At 50.7% G+C, this 22,473-nt stretch overlaps 1 protein-coding gene across 3 annotated transcripts in view; it reads right to left on the bottom strand.

The window, feature by feature from the left end:
* The window catches only part of LOC139047649 (uncharacterized), a 77,429-nt gene extending 56,029 nt beyond the window's left edge, over window positions 1-21,400 (bottom strand). Inside the window, exon 1 of one of the 3 annotated variants that reach the window (XM_070521512.1) lies at window positions 21,141-21,400. The gene's annotated coding sequence lies outside the window, so the exon portion shown is untranslated. Of the gene's footprint in view, window positions 1-15,521; window positions 15,637-16,709; window positions 16,910-21,140 lie in introns of those variants that run through there. The other 2 variants (XM_070521514.1, XM_070521515.1) reach the window with 2 other exon arrangements.
* Between the last annotated feature and the right edge of the window lie 1,073 nt (window positions 21,401-22,473).

Raw genomic sequence — 22,473 nt, 5'->3', positions numbered from 1 at the left:
TGTAGACAGAGGTGGTCGCGGCGAGAAACCAGCACCGAGCGCCAACGTGGTGCAGTAAAAGCGAGGAAGCCCAACTCCCGCCGATTCCCACGGGCCAACGAGTTTTCGCCACAGCGGGTTTGCGAGAGTCGCAGTTCCGTTGTTCAAAGTGCGAAGCTGCGACAGTTCGCGCGGAGACCGCCTGCCGCAGCGACCCAGAAGACGGCGGCACCGAGGACTGCCGCGCCCGGCAGTCGGACGCATCCTCGTTCTGCCAATGGACTCCCATTGAATTAATATAAAGCCAGACTTACTTAACGTGATTTCGTCGTTCGTTATTCCGTTGAAACAAGCTGTAATCTAGGCGTGTTTTCCAAGAGCACGTTGATCTCCGGACACTCCAAGCGCGCAGCTAGCCAGACGAGGCCTGCCACGCTCGGTGCCCTTCCTCGAGTTGTTCACATCCGTGTGTATTCCGCGCGGTGTGGATCGGCACGAGCGATTCAAATGGCGTTACAGGAGTACTGACACAAAAAAAAATCCCCGTGGTTTTTTCTGCTTTAATAAGTAGTTAATGACCCAGTAATCACGGCAGTCATTTTGTAGCGACCAGTCGAAGTTTCGGTTCCAGAGAGCAACGAGACGGAAGAAACAGGAATGTAAACAAAGTGGTCACGTGTTCGCAAAAAGCCATGACGTATGCTCTGACGCGCAGCCAGCGTGCACTAGCGTGCACGACCTACTTGCTGAATATTGTCGTGCGACTGCCGCATCGGTCGGACGACCGCAGCCAATGACAACGCCGGTAGCGTGAACGTCATGGCCACGTGGTACACCCGGCGGGGCGGGGACGGCGAGCGGGCGCCTCGCCGCTCTGATCACGTCCGTTTTTTAACGCGATAGCGTTAAGGAGCTCGTGTCGCAGAAAAGCCGGTGTCGTCGGCGTCGGGTGTCGGCGTCGGCGGCGTTGACCGTGAGCGATAAATCACGGCAGGCGCTTCATAAATAAAAAGCAACTTCCAAGATTGGCCCGGTGGGAATCGAACCCAAGTCTCCGGAGTGTGAGACGGAGACGCTACCACTCAGCCACGAGTTCGATGCTTCCAAGCGGTGCAAACGCGCCTCTAGTGAATGCGGTGTTGCCTTCGAAACGAGCCGTGGAAAGTTATACTGCGGTGTATATCGGTAATTATGAACATGTAACGTACAGAAGTCACAATTACACGAGTTGCGAAGTGCGTTTCCGCTGCATTTCTTCTGCGCTTTCCGCACACGCAGAGCCATCTTGCGGCAAACACAGAAGACCCCCTCCTCTCAATGTACGGCGCTGCCCCGACAGGAGGCGCGCCGCGCGCGCATTGGGACCGCTGCCAGGCGCGTCGCGGGACTCCCTCTCCCCTGACGACGCTTCGCCGTGCTTCCGGTTTAGATTACTATCTATCTCTCTGCCCGTGCCGATCACGACGTTTGGCTGGCGTAGATCGTTTCCCCTCCGAGACACCGAGTTCTTTGGTTCGTTTCGTTCGCTCAGGCGCACGTTTCGTTGCCGCGCCCAACGCTGCGTTGCTCGACGCTCACCGCGTGATAGGTGGGCGCTAAGTCCGATGCGGGGCGCATCGTAAGTGATTGCTGTGCCGTAGCGCATTGTCTTATACCCCTTGGCGGGTCGACGGGAACGCTGTCGCGTCCCACTCTTGAAGGCGAAGCTTAAGCGTCCTCCAATTTTTTTTTCCTCTCCCTGGTCGAAACGCGGGCCTCTTTCACCGCTGACGGCGGCACATAAATCGGCTACAATTTGTTTTTGACACGAAATAACTTCTAGAATAAAGTGACCTCGAAAAAGTGCGAGTTATGAAACGTTGTGCGAAATAGTAAATCGTTGGCGTGATTTCTCCTCGGACGCGGTAAGCGCGGACGCGCCAGCAATCGTCTGTATACGAAGCGGCTCACCTGACTGGCGTGTTTACTCATCGCTACTTACGGCACCGGGAAAACTAACCGTATTTTCACTTAAGAGAAACATAAATGTTCAGGCATTGATTGTGCTGACGAATTTAGGCGCTTTATTACGAGCTGCGGACGCATCGCAAGGACCTTCGGCCCCGGATAGACGGCCGGCGAGCTAGGCCTACATCGTCTCCCAGCGATCGCAAGCTCGCCTCGCATGGTCGTTCGCTTCAGTCGGCGCCAATGAAATCAAATATGCTGCAATTTAAGGGTGACATAACTGTGTACACGTTGTGCCGACTAACATAGGCGCTTCGTTATACGAGCTGCAAGCGATCGTGCCACAAGCGCAACCGGTGTCGGATTTGATGGCCTAGCGAGCTATGCCTGCCGGCTCCTGGCCATCGGCGGCTGTCAACGGATCCGATACTGCTAACGCGGCCTTGCGGAAACACGTCTACAGTGCTCGCATAGACGTGTTTATATTGTCATCGTTTGTTTCAAGCAAGATAGCTGTGCAAATACGGTTGCTTTCCCTTTCTGTTCGAAGTTACGCAGCATTCCGAACTTCCACGCAGAGCGCCGGTTCTGGGCGGAGCTACCCGCCGCTCGCTCATTCGTACCATGTGTCCTGAATCACCGCATGCGGCAAGTCGCACAGGACGCGCCGTACGACAGATCGCACGGAAAATCGCACCATGTGTCTCGCGCTTTAGACGCAGCCAATCACTTAGCGACTCAGATATTGCGGCCGGCGATGGCGATGACGAACCTCAACAAAACCTTCGCATCGGCCACGATCAATGGTAAGACACAACAAATCGGCGTTGAACGTTGTGGCAGCGCAGTCAAGCTGATAGTGTGGGAAATATTCCTATGGACACGATCAAAACTGCAGTTGCAGCGACACGGAGAGCGTCCCACTACAACAGCTAGAACAAACAACAAGGAGAAGAGCACATGCAAGCAGCATGGCAGCCAACGAAAACATAGAGTTTCTCACTATAGCACCTAGAGGGTAATCTGGCGCCACCGTCTAAGGGAGTTTCTTAAGGGGGCACCGTGCCGTCATGGGAATGACGGTATATGTGTCTGCGAGGCTCGTGTTGGCTGGTGTTGTAAGAGGCTTCGTCTAAAACGTGGATATGGCTACGCAAATAACGCGTCCTCAAAGTAAAATCTTCATAAAATGTTTCCATTCACGCATATTACATGTTTACTCACCCACGATGCATGACCAAGCGAAGAAAAGCAAGAACAGACGACCAACTGTTTCAAAGCGAGCGCGAACCTTGCCGTCTGTCCTCCAACTTTAGCGGCCCGCTGATACTTTTTACGTAACATGTAGTCGTACACACAATAACAAGTTCTCATAGTTAAATAAAACATGTTTTCGCGTAATAATAAAGCTAAAACAGCTTTTCACGTGCTGTTCTAGTAGAAAATGAATCATTGTGACAGACGGAACGGTACTTGCCAAGCGCGTCTTCAAGGTGTCCTGTCTCTACGAGAACGATGCCAATCCGAATCCACAATATACCGGCATTCCCACGCATACCACAGCGCAGCAGCGCCAGATTTCCCTCTAGGCATAGAGTTTCTAAAAATACCCTAGAGGGAAATGTGGCGCTAGTGTCTACGGGGGTTCTCATGAGCGTCGCCTCAACCCAACGTTCTTAGACTATACTTCAGTTTCACAGCTCCGCTCGGGAGATGGCCGAAGTGGTGGTCACGCGAACTAGCGGCGCTGCGATCGCGTCTTTCGTCACTTTTTGTTTCGTTTCTGATAGAAGTTGCGTCATTTCTGGTAGATTTCTGTTTTATATTTTAAGAAGTAGTTATTTCACAGTTCTTAATTTTGAGCCTCGTTGTGAAATATTGTGATATCTGAGCTATGTATTGTAAGTGCGTTTCTGGTAAGGAACTTGAAACTTGACTTCTGCTTTCACTTCTGGTTTCATGTTTGTTGCGCTGCACCGTCAGCCGCTATCCTTCACCGTTTTGTAGGTGTTGTGTGATGTGTCGCGATTTGCTCGCTTGAAAAGCTTCTTGAAGAAGCGTTTCCGCATCTCATGACAGCAAAAAGTTCCTTATGCCGTGCTGTTTTGCCCCCGGCTGCACGAGCGGCCTTAGACACGATGCCGCCGATCACCATTTTTTCCGCACCGCCGCAAGACGCTGGAGAGTTTAATTGCAAGGGTGGAAAGAATCCTGAGAGAAGCAGACAGCTTGAACATATGTGCGGGCGTGAAAGAAGGCCAGCGTGACTCGGCAACATCAGATAATATGCATCACAAGCAGTGCAATGTACTTACAAAGCAGGCTAGTCTGCGCGCGTTGTCTCCGTCTACAGAGGAAACTTCGACTGAGCATTAAGGCTCCGAGCGCAACGCTCAAGCGATATCGGAAACTACGCAATGTGAAGAAGAGGCTGCTTAGGGCGGCTGCTGCGCATCAAAAGCAAAAGATGGAAATTTTGGCTCTGAAGAAAAGGCTTTCTGAAATGCCCGATAACAGAATCGAGGAAGCGTTGGCCGAACTTCCGCCTTTGCAGCGACTTGCATTTATGACATCGTTTAAACAATTGAAAGCAAAGTCTCCGTGTGGCGCGCGGTACAATGCGGACTGGCTTCTGAATTGTTTAATGCTGAGGATAGCGAGCCCTCGAGCATATAAGCTTCTGTCTGACATGAAGATGCTGCCCTTGCCCTCCCTGAGCCGTCTCACACAAATACTGAAAGGAATACCATGCTTCAATCCTCTCTGTATGGAAGCTATTGGAAAACAGCTGGGCAACAGAGCAGATGGGAAGACATTCGGCACACTGATTTTGGATGAAATTAAGTTACGCCAGGCGTACGATTTCAATAAGTCAACCTTCAAACTTGATGGTTTTGTGGACTACGGCGGTATTTCAAATGAAGGAACTGACCAACTTGCAGATCATGCGCTCGTGCTGATGTTCGTACCACTTCTGGAGAGCTGGGTGCAACCGATTGCCACCTTTGGCACGAAAGGTGCTGCGCCTGGCAAGATTTTAGCAGAGCTGGTGTTGCAAGCAGTAATGCAATCGCATAAACATGGTGCTATGGTGATCGCCGTAGTCAGTGACGGGGCTGGGAACAATCGCTCGATGTGGCAGCAGATGGGAATCAGCGGCAGCGTAACCTCACCTTCTCACAAGATTGCACATCCATGCCTGCCTGAGAGCTCGTACCTTTATTTCCTGTGTGATGTGCCACATGCACTGAAGTGTGTACGCAACCATTTGCTCAAGCACAAATATGGACAGGTGAGCTAGCGTAGCTTATTTCAATTATAACCTGTGCTGATTGGCGTCGATAACTCGCTGACTGAGCAGGTGCAAGCAGCCAGAAAGAGGGCAAAATTGCTTTAAGCAAAAGTAGCTCAAAATTACTTTTTTGTGCACAAAGTAAATAAAAAGTGTCACTGTGTTTGTTGTTTGTTTTGTTCGTCAAAAAGAAAATGAATTAAGCTTTGACATAAATATGCTCATAGTATTTAACTTCGTCCTTGTCACTGCTCACAGATCACTTCCAACTCATTTGCACGTCCCATAATATCCGCGGACAACTATAAAAAATACATGTGTCAATTAAATTTATTAGGCGAAGCGTTGACGGGGGTGGATATCAATTCACCACACCGTTGTCTCAAGCGATCTGCTGGGCGTGATGCGTTAATGTCCCTACGTCTGCACAGGCGCTCGCCGTCTTTAATGAATACACATCTTAAGAATAAGCAGCAAAAAACAAAGCCCCCGTTGAAGGGAGCACCGTGGCGCTTTTATAGGGAAAAAGTTGGTTGAAAAGCGGAATCGCAGTGCACAACCTCTCATTTGCGGTGTAGTTGCAGCTTCTAAAGACTAGCTAGACATGTCATTCAAAGGTCCTTGGCATAAAATATTGTTAGGGCAGTCAAAACACAGTCGTCAAAGAGCAAACGGCACAGGCCAGTTGGGGAAAACGACCCACCGCAGAGATGACATCGCAGGAGTAGACGATGCGCGCTGCGTGAGAGATGTGTCACTGCAGCGCCGATAGTGCACAGACACCGTGAAGTCCCCGTTACTTACGCGCGGCAGGTTTGTCACAAAACTCATACTGCTTATCTAAACTACATTTACCGACGGATAAGCGTTTACAGGCCTGTTGGTGCAAACGACGCGTCGCAGCAGGAGCAGACGACGCGCGGCGCATGACGAAAGACGCGACTGCAGCGCCGGTAGTTTCAGTGACACCCGTTTCGGCCACGTCGGCCAATGGGCTCGCCTAGGGAGCTGCGAAACTGAAGTATGTCTAAGAACGTTGCCTCAACCTACATGGGAATGATGGGAAGTACAGGCTTCGGATTGACTTCGGTCTTTAGACTAGTGGCGTTTGCTTCTGGCGCAGTAAACAACGCTATACTCAAATATTATCGCGTAAAATCTAATTCTATTTCCGCAGTATGTTATATAATGCACAACACGCTACATAAACTTTGCATGACGTTGAGATGGAAGCATGGTTTACTATGGTTTGTCAGCAGGACACACCAGGGTATGCATACTCGTGCGATTCTGTTCCCAATTTAACGCCAAAGAATAATTATTTATTCATTTTTGCAACAGCAAAACAACCGTGCATGTACTTGTATAAAAATACTCATCAAGTATTTCTGGAAATAAAAATGTTGTATTGTGACAAAGCGTTGCGCCCTTGAGAGGAATTCTACAAGTGTCGTCTGCTACGAAGCCTGCTCGCTGCAAACGCGAGACTTTTCTCGCAGACGACAGGCACTTGCGAACTCTCTCGCTCTTTCGAAAGGTTGCGTCGGCTGTCACAATTGCTGAACGCCTTCAAGTAATTTTAAGCACATCTGCTGCCGTGCTAGGTAGGACGCTAGTGGCCTCCTACGAGTATGCCCCATCATATTTTATATTGGCGTACCGCTTCCGAAGCGTTACAGCGTGGCTTTGCAGGTACCCATTGTGCGACACTAGACTACAGCTAGGAAGCAGCTATCTTTCCTACCACAAGTAAGTTTGTGTTCTCAAAGTCCTAAAACACGCATTTCAATGAGCACATAAACGAGCACATAATGAAGCCCCCAATAAAATTTGATTGTCAAGCCACTAGAAGTACAATTGTATATGTCTTGTATCAGTAGTGCCTTCTTTGTTCTATTCTGAAGTTTCATAAAGCACGTAACGCTACAGTGCCAACCTAACACACTTAACAAACAAAGGTCTAAACGCTCAAAACATGTTCTTTCAACGTTTACGATGCCGCCGCTTTCTCGTCACGGCTTCGACGCCACACCGCGACACAAGCATCGTCCCAGTCGCTGGCCCAGCGCGCTATCGCCACTCTGAGCTACCTAACAAACGCAGAGAGCTTTGCGTTGCACTGTCCAACTGTAGGTTATAGCAATTGCGCTTGGAGCGAAACCGAAACTTTTAAAAAAATACTTGTACACTAGTTCGCCAGTCAACAGAATGCCAATCTGAAGCCTGTACTTCCCATCATTCCCATGTAGGTTGAACGATCGCAGCGCCAGATTTGCCTCTAGGTATACTATAATGAAACTCTATGCCTCTAGGTAATGTAGTGAGAAACTCTATGAACGAATATTCGTGACGTAGCCACATGACGTGGCGCTTTCTTCGCTATTTACGATCCCGCGTGATGTCAATGTCGCGAGGTGCTCTGTTTTGCTGTTGGCTGCGCGCACCTACCTTAAAATTGATTTTAAATATGTTCTAAGCGATATTCGCCGCTGATATTTTATAGACGATGTGTGTGTGACCAACTAAATCGATCTCACAAGTTATCTCGACTTCAAATTTTTGTGTTTAAAAGTTACGAATATACACAAACATGCGTTTTGCAGTGTGGATGATTATTCCGCGTTTGCGTCACTTGGCTCCAGGCGCATCGACGGCCTCTTTTTGTATAAAACCATTCGTGGAACTGTTGTGCAGGCACGGAGCATGTTTCACTGCGCGTTCCGAGGCGAGCAGACGACTGTCGTTCACTCGAGCTCGTGCCAAGACGCGTTGCATTCTTTCTGTTCCGTGCTTCGTGCATTCTCGTGGGGCCAATTCTTTATAGCTGCGCTCTCATCTCCTGTCGTGGCTCATCTCGCCTTTCTTATGTCGCCTGATTGAATGTGCACTCCTGGCTGCCGTTAAAGCTTCATTATTGCACCTATCGTGTATGTCTAAATTTCTTCTTATCGCTGAATTTTTCCTCAGTGTGTCTGTCCTGTTCCTTTCGTCATTTTTCTTATCCCACAGCTTTTGGTCGCAGTTGTGCTAACTCTATAATTCTCTGTGCGCCGGTATTCCGACCTTCGGTTGTTCCTGCACACGTGAAACAAAAGATTACTACGAAAGCGTCGGGAATGTCGTGCACACTTTCCGGCAATCATTGCTTAAAAAGAGAGAAATTTTGAGTCCATAAATGGCCAATCTGCGTTATACAGGCACTAGATTTTTGTTTGTGTTTTCCTTGTAAATGCGGCAAGGTTAATTCGGGTCACTTCAGCTGTTGTGAGCATTTATATTTTGCTCCACCTATACCATTTGACAAATGGGACCTTCTTAACGCAGTATAGGGAGCTTTAAGAACAAGTGGTAACGGTATAGAGGTCGCGGTATGCTAAAACTTTCGGATATTGGATGCCTTGCGAGACCCCTTTAATTAGCTCCGACGCCTTTCTCTCTCCCTCTCTCCATTATATATGAAGCGAAAACAAGTCTCCGGTAAATTGCGCGTTTTAACATATATTGTTACGATCGGGCTGCGGAGGCTGGCGATCTTCGGAAAAGCGACCTCCAAACCCTTCCCAGCCCGCTGCGACGACTCACTTTGTAAACAATGCGCCGCCTCAACAGCCCGACGGCGCCGGCATGTCTAGCCACGTTCGGCGGGCCGAGTATTGTTAGTCGATTCGCTGTCGCCTTCACGGTTTGCTTGGAGCGGGGGAACTCCTGGAAGGGGATGTTTTACGGTGCTTTCCCACGGGCCCCAGAGGTCGTCATAGTCAATGGACAGACGCGGCGGCTACTGACTGCGGGGTCAGCTCTCGGATCAAGAGGCGCCTGCTCGGGTCAAGACCCTTGTTTACAAGAACCAGTGGCGTAGCAACAGGGGGGGCCGGGGGGCCGTGGGCCCCGGGTGCAAGGGGCCAGTGAGGGAGGGGGGGTGTCATATACGTCTGAAGACACCCCTCTTTCCGCCGGCTACACCCGGGGAGGGGGGTGACAAAAGACCTATGGGCCCCGGGTGCCAGACGACCTAGCTACGCCACTGACAAGAACCCTCTCTACTCGGTGTGTTCAGTGAAACCAAAGTGCGCAAGTGAATGTGTGAACCCTCCCCCTCAAAGGCGGGTCGGCTACGATGTCTTTGGACGTCCCATTGGTCGAAGGTTGAACGGCAATTTTCCCTCACCTAGGCATCTAAGGAGGACAGAGTGTTTTTAAGCAGCCGTTTAAGGCTGCTTGGTGTGCATTCTCTTTCAGTCATGCTAGACTGATGAAGTGTAACGTTCTCCATCCTTCACGTAGATATTGTAAAAAAATCCCATATTCCTCGTTCTCGATGAGTCGGACGACGGCATGGGCCAGCTACCACTTAATTCATGCCCGACCCCAACTCTTACAATATGCTAATGAAATTGCATGGATATGTGGAGAGCATCTTTTCTAGGCAACAGTTCTCAATGGCAGTTCTTCGGCAACCTCTGGTGTTACCCAGGATTGGGGCCCCTTCTGTTTATAGTGTACATAAATGACATCACTAGCGATGTTACGTCGCATGTTAGAATGTCCGCATATGAGTGTGTGGTCATAAATAATTAAGCTGATTTTGTTAAGTTTTCGGAGTGACTTGGATATAGTGTAGGGCAGGGCAATTGATCGATTTACATTTCTATTAATCGATTAAAGCTTTATTCGCGACGAATTTTTTTACGTGATCAATCGGCTATGTTCGCGTGACCAAAATCAAGCCGTCATTGTCTCCGACTCCGACTGCACACCTGCCAGCCTGGCGAGATCTAAAATCGGAAGACCTTTTATGCGCGCGCCAATGGGGAGGGGGGGGTTGCATTCACTGTTTCAACTTCCGGTGGGACAGGGGGGGGGGGGGAATTCGTTCAAACTTTCATTCAGTGTTCGTTGAGTCCTGTTGCAGGGACCTTGCAGTCGCAGGCTTTGCTTACTTCCAAAATTTGTCTGAGTAGCTTTGCTCAAAACATGGTCCAGATTGACGTCCCTTCACTAGCAGCAGGTGTTGGAGGGTTGTGTGGCACATTTATGAGCGGAATTCAGTCCTACTTTTTTACGCCACGCTGAAAATCCTCTCACACTCTGCGTTGCTATGCGGTATCACGAGTAAATCAAGCATCACCTGAGCAACTCGGTGAAACATGTTTTCCATCAGTGTTTTTCCTTTTTCCAACCATAGACCACTGCACGTCCCAACTTTGTTCATTCAGAATGTCCGTTGGAAGACTACGCCTGTAGTGTGGCAAGCTCAGCTTCGAGAGCAGCTAAAGAGTCTTCAGCAGATTCGTTGGAATCTCGCGGCAGCAGCTGAGGGAAACTGAATAATCGAAGACTCGAGAGCGATGCCTGTGAAATAAATTTCAGGTTGGCCACCTCCGCATTCTTTAGAGTTGCGTCGACATCCATAACGACCCGCCGTGGTTTAGTGGCTATGGTGTTGGGCTGCTGAGCACGAGGTCGCGGGATCGAATCCCGGCCACGGAGGCCGCATTTCGATGGGGGCGAAATGCGAAAACGCCCGTGTACTTAGATTTAGGTGCACGTTTAAGAACCCCAGGTGGTCGAAATTTCCGGAGTCCTCCGCTACGGCGTGCCTCATAATCAGAAAGTGGTTTTGGCACGTTAAATCCCATAATTTATTTTTTTTAACATCCATAACGCTTCGCCTCGTCGCATTTCGGAAACATTTTCCGTAGAAGAGGCCCAACGTGGTCGCTGACACTAAGGGGTAGGTTGTGTTCGACGAGGAATCCCGTAAACAGGCACTCCACAAGTACGACACTGTCGTCGCAGTTGTTCCGGAGAAAGTTCACTAAGTTGTCTTGCTGCTCAGCGGTGCGAACATAGCTTTGATGCTTCGCAGTGGAAACGTGCAGTTTCAAGTCACCTTTGCCACCGTGAGACATGCCGACGTCGCATACACACGTTGTACAAAATGCAAAATGTTCTCTTTTTCTTGATGTCAAAAAGCACAGAAATTCAGAAGTATAAGATCGCAAAAACTTCTACACATACCTTTTCTAGGGCTTTGATAGCTGCATGGCATCAAGCACACGAGGATTCTAACTTTACACGGCGCACCACACAAACAAGGCCTAGCCAATACTAACCAAACACACAAGAGAGAGAGAGAGAGAGTAAAACTTTATTAATATAAATAAAACAAGGCACGATGGTTGGAGCCCCTATTCCAGGGCCCCACTGGCACGAGCAAGCAGCAGCAACAATCTACAGCATGGAGGGTGCAACATCTACATTGGCTCTGGCTTTGGTCGGCTTACTAGGCACCGTAGCCGGCTGCTTAGTCGACGATACCGATGGTACTAGTGCCGCCGTTGTTGGTGATCTGATTACGATGTGGCTGTAGATTCCGCAGTGCCGGTTTCGCAAAAACCATTATTGCGAGAACAGAGACCACTTTTCGGGAGAGATAAGACAGTGCATGATCGTACAATCGGAAAGTTCAGTCAAAAATCGGGAGTCTCCCGGGCGAATCGGGAGGGTTGGCAGGTAGTTGACCGTGCTGCAGTTGGGACAAAATCTGTCCAAAGCTTTGGTTCTTCTATTCCATTTTGTGCACAAGTGTGTGTCGAGAAAAATTGGAGGCAACCGGAGGCCTTCGGTGCTTGGACGAAATGTAGCGCAGACCGAAAATAAACGCCGCCCCCTTTTTGACAAAAAAGTGGCGGCGGCTTTTTAACGCGACAGCGTCGAGGGTCCCGTGTCGCAGGAAATCCGGTGTTGGCGGCGATGTAGAAAAATAATCCCGAACCACGCAGGCCCTTCGGCTGGCGCATATATGGATGTTACTGAAGTAATTGAACTTCTCAAAGTGCTTCAGAAAATTTGCGGGTTCCAGCTGTCGCCTTGGTTCTTTGCAACACCATCGAGATGGCGCTCGCGGCAGCAGCGGTGCCCGCCGTGGGGGGGGGGGGGGGAACAAAACATTGGAGGTTTATCAAGGTTAAGCCCAGTGGATGCGAAGCATCCACTGGGCTTAACCTTGATAAGCCTCCAATTTTTTGTGCGTTTGGAGGCATCTAGCGTTTGGAGGCATCTTGACCGCATACACGCTGTCAGGATTGGGGGCTCAATCCCATCGTCCGTGGTCCTTTGCCAAGATTGGAGTACGGCATGAATTCGAAGGTTGCTGGCCCATGCCGTCGTCCAACTTATTTACGCTGAGATCGTTGATGAAGTGAAGAACTGTTTCTCATAGAGAACGAGGAAAAGGGTTTATTTACAGAAATTAAATCAGTCTAACATGACTGCTTGAGAAAAAGAGTATCAGTCCAACATGACTGCATGAGAGAAGTGACTCAGTCTAACATGACTGCTCAAGAGAAGTGTGCCCTCAGCATTCGCACAACCACCGTTTTTATACACTCGATCCGCCGGCCATACGAGGCGGCGACTGTTCGTTTACTCATCACCAACTCGCCGCTGCTCTGCAGATCAGTTTACAGACACAAAGGCACACACATTCCGAAGCCCAAACGACGGCGTTGGCGGGGTGCCGTTCCGGGAACTATCGGTGCCGATCGAGGGTCGCTCGTTGTTTTGCGTCATGCAGAACCGTGAGAAGCCCCAAAATACGTCGTTCCCGCGGCAGCTTGTCCATGCGTGTCAAATCAGCTCCGCGTTGGGGAACTCCGGAAACATTGTTCAAACATCGAACTCGTTCCGTCACAATGTCGATGGGGCGGGTGGAAGGCGGCGGATTCCAGCGCAAAGGCCGCTTCTTCGAACGCCTCCCAGCTGCAGCGACGGAGAGGGGGAGGTGCGCGTCGTGTCGCCCTGTCGTAACTGTGTGGCAATCTTGTTTCGCAGCTCGCCATTCTTAACAACGCCTGGCGCAAAGACGCTGGCGCGGTTGCGGGCACAGAGACTGACGCGACGGCGGGCGCGCGCCGCTTCATCCCTGGCGTGACGTCACATATCACGTGATGCAGCGATGGTCGGCGCGAACCGAAGCGTGGAGGCCTCCGCCGGGCGACGCCCGACGGCGCGATATGAGGCCCCATCTGCAGCCGGTGTGACGTCATCACGTGACGTCATGTCACGTGACCCCACTTCAGGGTCAATGGTGGCTACCGCCGGGCGTCGCGCGAAGGCCCGAAACCTACGTTAATATGCTTCGCATAAAAGGAGAACCAGAAAGCTCGGCTTCGTGCACAGCGCTCGCCGCCAGCGTTTCGAGGAAGGCATTACGGGTACATAAGCTGCGGTTGCCGGGAAGTAGTCGGGGATCTTTGAACGCGCTCCACTCTTAAAGCGTCCTCCAAAATTCATTCTCTTTGCCTCCGCAGTTCGACCTGTGGTCGCTTTTGACTGAGTTTGACCTGCTTGAATGTTCATTTGCGCAGAAAGTTGTTCAGGTATCAATATCTGCCGTGGCTATGGTGTTGGGCTCCTAAGCACGACGTCACGGGATCGAATCCCGGCCACGGCGGCCGCATTTCGAGGGGGCCGAAATGCGAAAACACCCGCGTACACAGATTTAGGTGCACGTTAAAGAACCCCAGTTGGTCAAAAATTGCCAGAGTTCTCTACGCGTGCCTCATAATCAGATTGTGGTTTTGGCACGTAAAACTCCATCCAATTTTTTTTACGTATCAGCAAGGGCAACCGTTTGTTCACATAGCATGTTTTTATATGTTTTTTTTTTACGTGCAAGCGTACCTGATCCGCTCTTCGAATCGGCGATGTTTGTGTATGGGCGCGAAGCATTCTATAGAGCGTTTTCTCATGGGCGCCATCATATTGCCTACGCAGTGCGCCAACTATGGCCAGTCGGCATGCTTGGGCGATTTCTTGTGCGTAAGGCATACGCTCGGCGCTAGTTTCTGGTGTTTGTTTTCGCGCTCGAGCGGTCTATTTAGTGAGACGTGGTGTCTTTTACGTGGAAAGCGGTTCTGGGAGACGTACTGAAGTGGTGTAAGTCGGCATGGCCGGACTTTCTGCTGGCGCTGTGGCGGACGGAGCACGCAGCGCGATGTGTGCGCGCGTGTTTGGTCCTACACAATGATCGTCGGAGAACATGCAAAAGGCATAGAAAATAATGATTCTGAACGGGTAGTATCACACTACCCGTTCAGACGGGAGGATTTTGGGTAGAGGCAGGTAACAAACGGCACATGATACTCTGGAAGCTTTCAACATTAGAAAGACTGTTTGAATTGTGTCGGTGACACGTTCTGTGCGAGGCCGAGCAGAAATTTATTTCACGCTTACTCAGATGACGCGTTTTTTTTTTTTTACTCAAACTTACTTGATGCCTTGTACGCGTGCGCATGCGCTCGGGGTCTGGGAGGGCTATACGTGTGTAGGATGCTCATTAAACAGTTAAAGCAATTAAGCGCCCATGTTGTCTTCTTTCTTGTGTGTGCATGGTCTTTGCGCAAAACTCGTTTATTATGTCAATTAACCAACCGGCCCAACAGTTCCCTCTTGTAAAGATCAGTTGTGTACTTCTGCAAATTCCATTCACTAATGTGACATATCATTATTATCCTTTAGTTCTAAGTTGCGGAGCAATTAAACATACGCGACTATCTATAACAGCGTGGGTACCATTCTGCTACGATAGTCCTGAGCTGTTATAATTTGACAAGCGTTCAAACGGTTAGCTGCAGATTACATTGCGTGGCTACTTGTTTGGTGGATGATGTTTTCACCCACGAATAAAATAGTTTTGGTTACCCGATTTTTACCCGATTACGTTGTCGAACGCCAACTTTTATCGTCACGCGGCTGGTCTGGCGCCCTCCCCTGTGATCTGTGGAGAATATATAAAGCATTGTTTTCTTATTCCGCTGCCGTTTTTCTCCTTTAAGGAAAAACATTTTAGACTCAACGTTCGGGCAGCTTGGTATAATTTTTTTTTCCATTTTGCATATTCTTTCTAGTGGAGCCTCCTCTCTTGGGCACTGGCACAGAAATTTTTGTTCAGCCATGGAGGAATTTAGAGTTGTTTCAGGGATATTTTCTTAAGTTACGCATACGTTATTCTTATTAAATTTTGCCAGCTCTACTGCGTTCCTTCCTGACGCGATCCAAATGTCGGCCCCGCTGTGAGTACGCGCCATCGCAGAAGGCAAACGAGGCCAAAGCTCAGGCTTAAATGGTTAAATGTTGGCCGACGCAGCTGGACTGGGCTATTTCACCGCCGCAGTGAAACATTACCAATTTTAGTAGCAAATAAAGGAAATGATCTGTCGAGGTGTGTTGACACGATAACTCCACGAGGTAAAAATCCTAGATCAGTTAACGCATTGTATACGTCCCTTTGACTTACTTATGGACGGCTTGCCCATGTAAATTTTGCAGTTGCTGTTCATAGACTGGCACAGGCTACGAAGGCACGTTTGGGGAAACGTTGCTCGCGGCGGCGTTGACAACCGAGTTGCGCGTCCGTGCAGTCCGCCCCGCCCACAGCAGAGCGGCGGGCAACGTTTTCATTCGACTAATGGGACCACAGGAAAGGCTGGCGCCACCATCGGCGTGACGTGGCATGAGGAATCACGTGGACACAGCGACCGCATTGGCGGCTTCGGAAGCGCCGAAGCGAACTGAAAACGAAAGTTTAAAGTCGGCTGCGGTTCTGATTAAGTGGTGAGGTCTTACCGCCTTGGGCGTCAGCTTGACAGCATTTGAAAGCGCTACAATAGGTAGTGGCTGCTTTTGAAGGCGTGCAGCATGGTAGGCTACTGCTCGGTGCCGCAGTGCCGGACGTAGGCAACGGAGCCCGGTGTCAGCCTTATTCACACGTAGCCGCAGGACAAGAAGCTGCTTAAATTGGCGAAACTTCGAACAGGCAGGCAGCCACCGGCTACATGCAACTCGGGTACGCGCACAGGCGCGAGGAACGCACGGCGCCGGGACTGAGTGGCAGAAAACGCGCACTGCGACGCTCGCCCGGCTCTAGTGTCGTGACGCTTGATTTGGTCTATGAACTTGTTGAAGCTAGACACTGGCCATGGAATGGAAAGGGAGCGATAAGAAACACATTAAAAGAAGGCATGGCACATGGTCAAGTTTATGTTATGAATTAATGTACTGGATTACGAAAAAGAAGCAGCGGGAAATCGCACGCTGAGAAGACCGATAAACACACAGTGCGGCGCAACATGAGAAATAATGATAGTGAAACATATAATAATTGTGAAGAAAAGAAAAATGAAAGATTGAATCGTCGCGACGGCACGAAATTATTTTTGAACAGCTCTGGTAACGTGCACGCAACAATGATTGCTTGTGTACTGTCAAACGCTCACATTATGCGGCCTAAAACGGCACCGTGCGAAAACGCGCTCGCAGCGAAAGCAAAACATTGTGCGCGGAAATGCATGCAGACGCGCAGTCGGTCGCTGCGAACCCGTGCGATCGCTGCATTGAGGCTTCATTCTGTTGAGCTCCATTCGGTTATATAGACAGCCCACTGTAAGAACAAATTTCACACAGTTTGCTCTCAGCGTTTGCCTACCTTTCACGCAGGAAGCCGGTTCGGGAGACTCCATCGCGGCGACCGCGCGCATTGGCGCTCATTGTACGTATTCGGTGAAGCGATAGCGTCTGTAATCGATTCTGTGCTTTCGGTTTGCCGAAGATTACTATTTTGACAATAAAAACTTGCCTCGTTTTGAGGGATCTTACAGAAATCTCCAGGAGGGCTGCGACGTGGTGTTCTTATTTATCATATCTCGGTAGCATTGTCTTCAAGTACGTACAGCGTCGATCACACTTGTCTAGAGTGGCCCGAAGGCTGCTCCGCACTGCGCCTGCGACGCCTAGCGACAAGCACCGGGTTCGAGATGTGTTGGCCGATAGCGCCAGGCGCGTGGACGCTGCGGCATTCGCGGGCGGCCAAGATACAGGCCTGCGTGATTTGCGGGTCGCGAGCACCGGCTTTTTATCACTGGACGAGCACTGCCAGCTGAGCTGCGAGCGTGACACGGCTAGAATGCTGCGGCCTGTATCTTGGCCGCCCGCGAATGCCGCAGCGTCCACGCGCCTGGCGCTATCGGCCAACACATCTCGAACCCAGTGTTTGTCGCTAGGCGTCGCAGGCGCAGTGCGGAGCAGCCTTCGGGCCACTCTAGACAAGTGTGACCGACGCTGTACTTACGCAAATTTGAGCCAGCGCACACTATAGTCGGATACAACTTTAGAAAAAAGGGGGCGTTTACTCCTCCGAGGCAGATGCACACGAGCATCCACCAATGGGCGCGCACTCTGGACCGACGTCATGCGCCGCACGGCCGGTGACTTCGCCGCTTCGGTCATCTGGGCGGGGCCTCCCCTTTTTTCTAAAGTTGTATCCGACTATAGAAGATTTGTTTGGCATTGTCACGCAATCTGCTGAAACCAACGATCACCCTGCACAGTTTTTATTTATAATCAATTCACTCGCGAAACCACCTAAATCAGGAAAACTGTGCTTCAGAACTTGTCGCTCCACCGCCTTCTGTTCCCAAGGTGCCACTTGTGTTCGCCGGGCCGCCCAGTTGGTCGCGGTTCAGTGTTCGACCGTTTCGTCTGCACGCGTCGCCCGTGTGCGTGCCGAGTCGAACAGCGGCGCTTGTCGCGTGGCCACCCGCGTCGCCCTGCACATTCAGCGGTTCCTCGAAGAACAGCATTCTCCGCGACACGCCGTACGAAGGCGCGTGGCCCATCGATCTCGCTGCACGAAGAGCGGGCGCACGTGAAATGTCCGGCCGACCGACACGACGGACCAAATTGCTCTTTTGGACCGCGGTCCGCGCATCACGTGATAGGACGTCACCAGTTCGTGCGTACCGCCGTTGGCCCGCGCAAGACCACGGCCCTCGCGGTCCAACAAATCGCCGAGGCTTTTCCCGCGTCCGTTTTGGCGGCGGACCGCATGCAAACCGCAGCGAGTTTAGCCAACGAATGTTGTCCGGCAACAGAGTGTCTTCAGCCAAATCCAATCTAGTTTTCGGCTCAGCAAAAGCCAGACAAGCCAGTCGTTTCATGTCCGCCGTTCCGCCTACACGTGCGTGCAGCAGATATATTTTTGAAACACCGTGTCCTCTCAGAGTGACGAGGAGGTTTTTTCATTTTGTTTACTTCGTTGAGCAGTTCCCGGCTTTGTGGGACTCGAGCCGGAATGATAACAATGATAACACTCTGGCCGAGAGTGTAGCCAGTGTAGCTGGTTGGTCTGCGTCGGACCGCGGCGGTCCGGCGCAGACGCTCCGCTGCTGAGCAGAGCGTAAACAAGTACAAAGATTCAACGTAAGGTTCGTTACAAGCGCAACACAAGACAAGGACAAAAGAAGGTATAAAACGACGACACGGCGCTGTACTTTTATACCTTCTTTTGTCCTTGTCTTGTGTTGCTCTTGTAACGAACCTTACTATGAATCCCAACCAACTGGCCCTCTTGATTCAGTACAAAAACGCGCGTCGGCAACGTTGGCCGGGAGGCGAAACAGCGCTCGCTCGGTGGCGATCAACTAGAAAGTGCTTTCTAGTTCACTGCAGTGGCGATTCGCTTGAGGCACGAACGGGTGTGTTCCTTGCGCCTCTTCGCCGGCTCCAAACGCCTTGAAAAATTGTCAAAATGAATGCGTCACCTGCAGAGCAATTAGCTGCATGATGTACTTTTTTGGCATAAAAAAAAAAAACGCGGGATTGAAAGCGATGACAAATGTTGGAGGCGAAAGAACACACCGTCTCATTTCTTTCACCCCCCCCCCCCCCAAATCTGTGTGCATGTTCGTATCTTCAACAACCCAAGTCTCCGTATTTGCATGCTTTGCAAAACAGAGCCGGTTGGCTTGAACAGAAGGCAAGCAGCTGGCACAGTGCGGAACTATTGACGACACGGCGTCATGTAACAGGACTGCAGGCCGTTCAGGTTTGTCAATGAGGACTTTTCGCCGCCAAGCTCGCCATAATACCGCCGCCTCCCTATGTCGCTCTCCGAGAATTACTTCTCCCAAACATAGTCACGAGTCTTGAGCTCTTGATCCCACATTTCCAACCGTTTATCGTTTTCTTGCAGGATGCGTAGTCATCGCTGAAGTAGGGCACGACACATTTGCGCCCCGTCCTGGAAAAAGCACGGATGGAAAGCGTTTGTTGCTGCGTGGAAAGGGCGCAAAGTATGAGGAGCTAGCGCCGCCGGCCAACACCTCGTGGACAGAGTTCTTTAGGGCCGATTTACGCTCGAGCCGCCCATCGCCGCAAGCCGCACCGCAGGCTTGCGGTCGCGCGCGAAATTGCACGTATCCAGCACTTGTGCACAAATGAACATTTACACTGTGTGCACAGTGTATACCTTACACATTGTAAACCGGAATTTGTGCACAAGTGTTTGATAGGTGCAATCTTTCGCGCGACCGCACGCGTGCGGTGCGGCTTGCGGCGATGGGCGGCTCGAGCGTAAATCGGCCCTTAGAGGGTGTCGCGCCGGCGCAATGCGGAAGCCCACGAGAGAGCTCTGGCGGAATGCCTGCAGATCGCAAAAGAAACCGCGACTTTTCCTCCCAAGGTCGCCTACTCATGCACCACATGCGAGCGTCGACTCCGGGATTACTGCTAGTAGCTCGTTTCAAGCGCAGTAATTAGGCTAAAATGTCCGCCACTTGTATTTATTGACGTTACAGAATGAAATCTGGGAAAACTTACAATATATATCGCGATTCTTGTGCACCGCGTCCATGGAAGAACGACGGCAACGCGCCCGACGCGTCACCGGCCATGTTGCGGCGAAAACTGCATTTCCTCCTCGCCCAACCGTGACTTGCCCGCGCGCGCTGTCATTCCTCAAATACTTTTCTCCGTGGCTTTGGCCAAGCGATGCCACCTTTCATTAAGAACGCTTGAAGACGAGCTCGTTTTTTATGCATCCTTGCTGGGAAACAGCACCTTTCATTGCTGTACGGCTTGTGCAGAAAAAAGTTTCCCACTGAGCTTTTGTGGCATGAGAGTACACAGCTGCGCTCAGTACAGACCACAGCGCTCCATGCTATATTGGTTATGCATTGCAACAAGCCTGAAGGCGCCGTGCGGAGCTTTCAAGGCCACACTAAGCTCGAAAATGCATATTGCGCACATACACCCACAATAATTTTTCCAGCATAATTGTAGCAAAGTTCATGAACGGGGTTTACCTATCGCCATGCTGTCCACGTGTTGTCAGCCGGTGACGAGAACAGTGTGTGCGGACAGGTTAGCAAACACTTGGCCCAATCGACAGCACAAGCCAACCACGGTGCTTCATGTTGAAAGCAGTCGCGTCTATTTCACTTATTACTTTTATCACACCGAGTAGCATTTCGTCTTCGTCTATCCTCTCTACCTGTCCAGTCTGTTCTTTCCTTTTGAGTGTGAAAACACGTCCACTATAACCTCAATATAAATTACGCATAGTATAGTCACAATATACACATAGTACAGTCAGTCAGAAAAGTTTTCGGGACGCAGGTTCCGTGGCGAATGTGCCTTGTTAAGGCATGGAGGGTCTAATTGAATAAATTACTGCGTGCAAATCGCAGAGGCTACTACACGCTCAAGTTGTGAAGTTGAGCACGAGTTTCTATCCTCAAACCCTGTGCCGCGTAAGCCTTTGTGGCCGACTGTATGTCTCCGAACACGCCGTCCTCGTGACCGAGATGAACTCGCTGGTATCTCGCAGCCGGCTTGGCAAGAAACGGAAATCAGAACACGTGACCTACGACTCGGTTGTCACGAGGCGAAGCGACACCGGAGCACGCTGTCACACCCACGTGCCGCCCCGCATTACACGAGGAGAGAAATGACGGCCACGTGACGTCGGGGAGAGTACTGCTGCGACGCGGTAGTCGAGGGCCGAAAGAAAATTTTTTACCTGGACTTTTTCCAACTTGCTACCTGACCTAACGACCCTCGCGCGAGTAGTGTTTCTCACCTCTGAACCTGAAAGCGCAGGTGGGTTCTTTCGACGAAAACCGAGGCGCACTCCTCGTCGAAGGTCGTCCGGCCGGAAATGGAGGAACGGACGTTTCTAACGCAGCCACGACGATCGGTGAGAACTTGGCCTGCCGGGGTCACGGGACGAGTGGCGTAGCAGACGTCGCGCCTCTTTCCTCCTCTCCCCTGCTGACTCTTCGCCTTCTTGCGGTGAACTTGGGAGTCTCGTGCACTGCAGGGTATGCCCGTCTCAGGGTGCGAGCAGTGCCTTGCACACGAGCGGACTTGCGGAGTCGCCATCTGTCGGAAGCTCCTCATAGGTTTGGCTGTCGGCGCTCAATAAAAAAAACCACGCGGGAGCCCTCCTGGGCATTTCTGCAGTTATACTCTCAAAACGAAGCAAGTTTTTTTACTGTCAAAATAATAATAGTGGGCAAACAGAAAGCGCAAAATGGTTTACAGATCTCAATACGTACAGTGGACGCCCACTGCGCTCGGTCGCCGCGATGTAGTCCCCGGCTAATCTTATGTGAAAGGTCGACAGTGGCCGAGAGCGAGCTATGTAAAATATGTTCTTACAGTGGGCCGTCTGTATGACCAAATGGATCACAGCAGAATGAAGCCTCAATGCAGCGATCGCACGGGTTCGGGGTGATCGACGGCGCGTCTGCTCCCCATGCGTGTCCGCGCACAATGTCTCGCTTTCGCCGCGAGCGCGTTTTCGCACCGTGCCGCGAGTATTATTAGGCCGCAGCATATGAGCATTTGACAATACAAAGCAGCCATTGTTGAGTGGACACTGTCTTCAAAAATATTCTTGTCATATCTAGGGACTTCGCCGACTTGCGATCGGCCGTAACGACGATTCAAGCCTTGTTTTCCTTGTTTTTTATTTTTATTCTTACTTCTTGGACGATTCAACATCATGATTCCTCATGCTGCATGCGTCGCACTGTGTGTTTATCGGTCTTCTCGGCGAGCATGTTTCCCGCTGCTTATTTTTCTTGATCCAGTATGCATTCATTGTTTGGTGCCAATACAAAAATGCGCGTACGCCACGCCCTTATTTAATGTACTTCTCATACCGTTCCCTTTCCATTCCATGCGGTTCCCTTTCCATTCCATGCGGTTCCCTTTCCATTCCACGTTAGACTCTGGAGTTTCGCAAGAGGCGTGGTGCGAAGAGGCAGTAATTGAGTAGTGCAAAGCCCGACTCCTTTGCTAAGTTGCCTATGCAGCTAGCGACTGCGAAACAACGATTTAACTAAATTTTGGTCCACATTGCGAGTGTTTTGCGCATTTAACACCCAGACAGAGAGCTACGAATTTCT

The sequence above is a fragment of the Dermacentor albipictus genome, chromosome 7 (genome assembly GCF_038994185.2).
Source record: "Dermacentor albipictus isolate Rhodes 1998 colony chromosome 7, USDA_Dalb.pri_finalv2, whole genome shotgun sequence".
In the NCBI taxonomy this organism is placed as follows: domain Eukaryota; kingdom Metazoa; phylum Arthropoda; class Arachnida; order Ixodida; family Ixodidae; genus Dermacentor; species Dermacentor albipictus.
The sequence above is the reverse complement of the archived record's forward strand: the minus strand, read 5'-3'. Positions and strand labels throughout refer to the sequence as shown.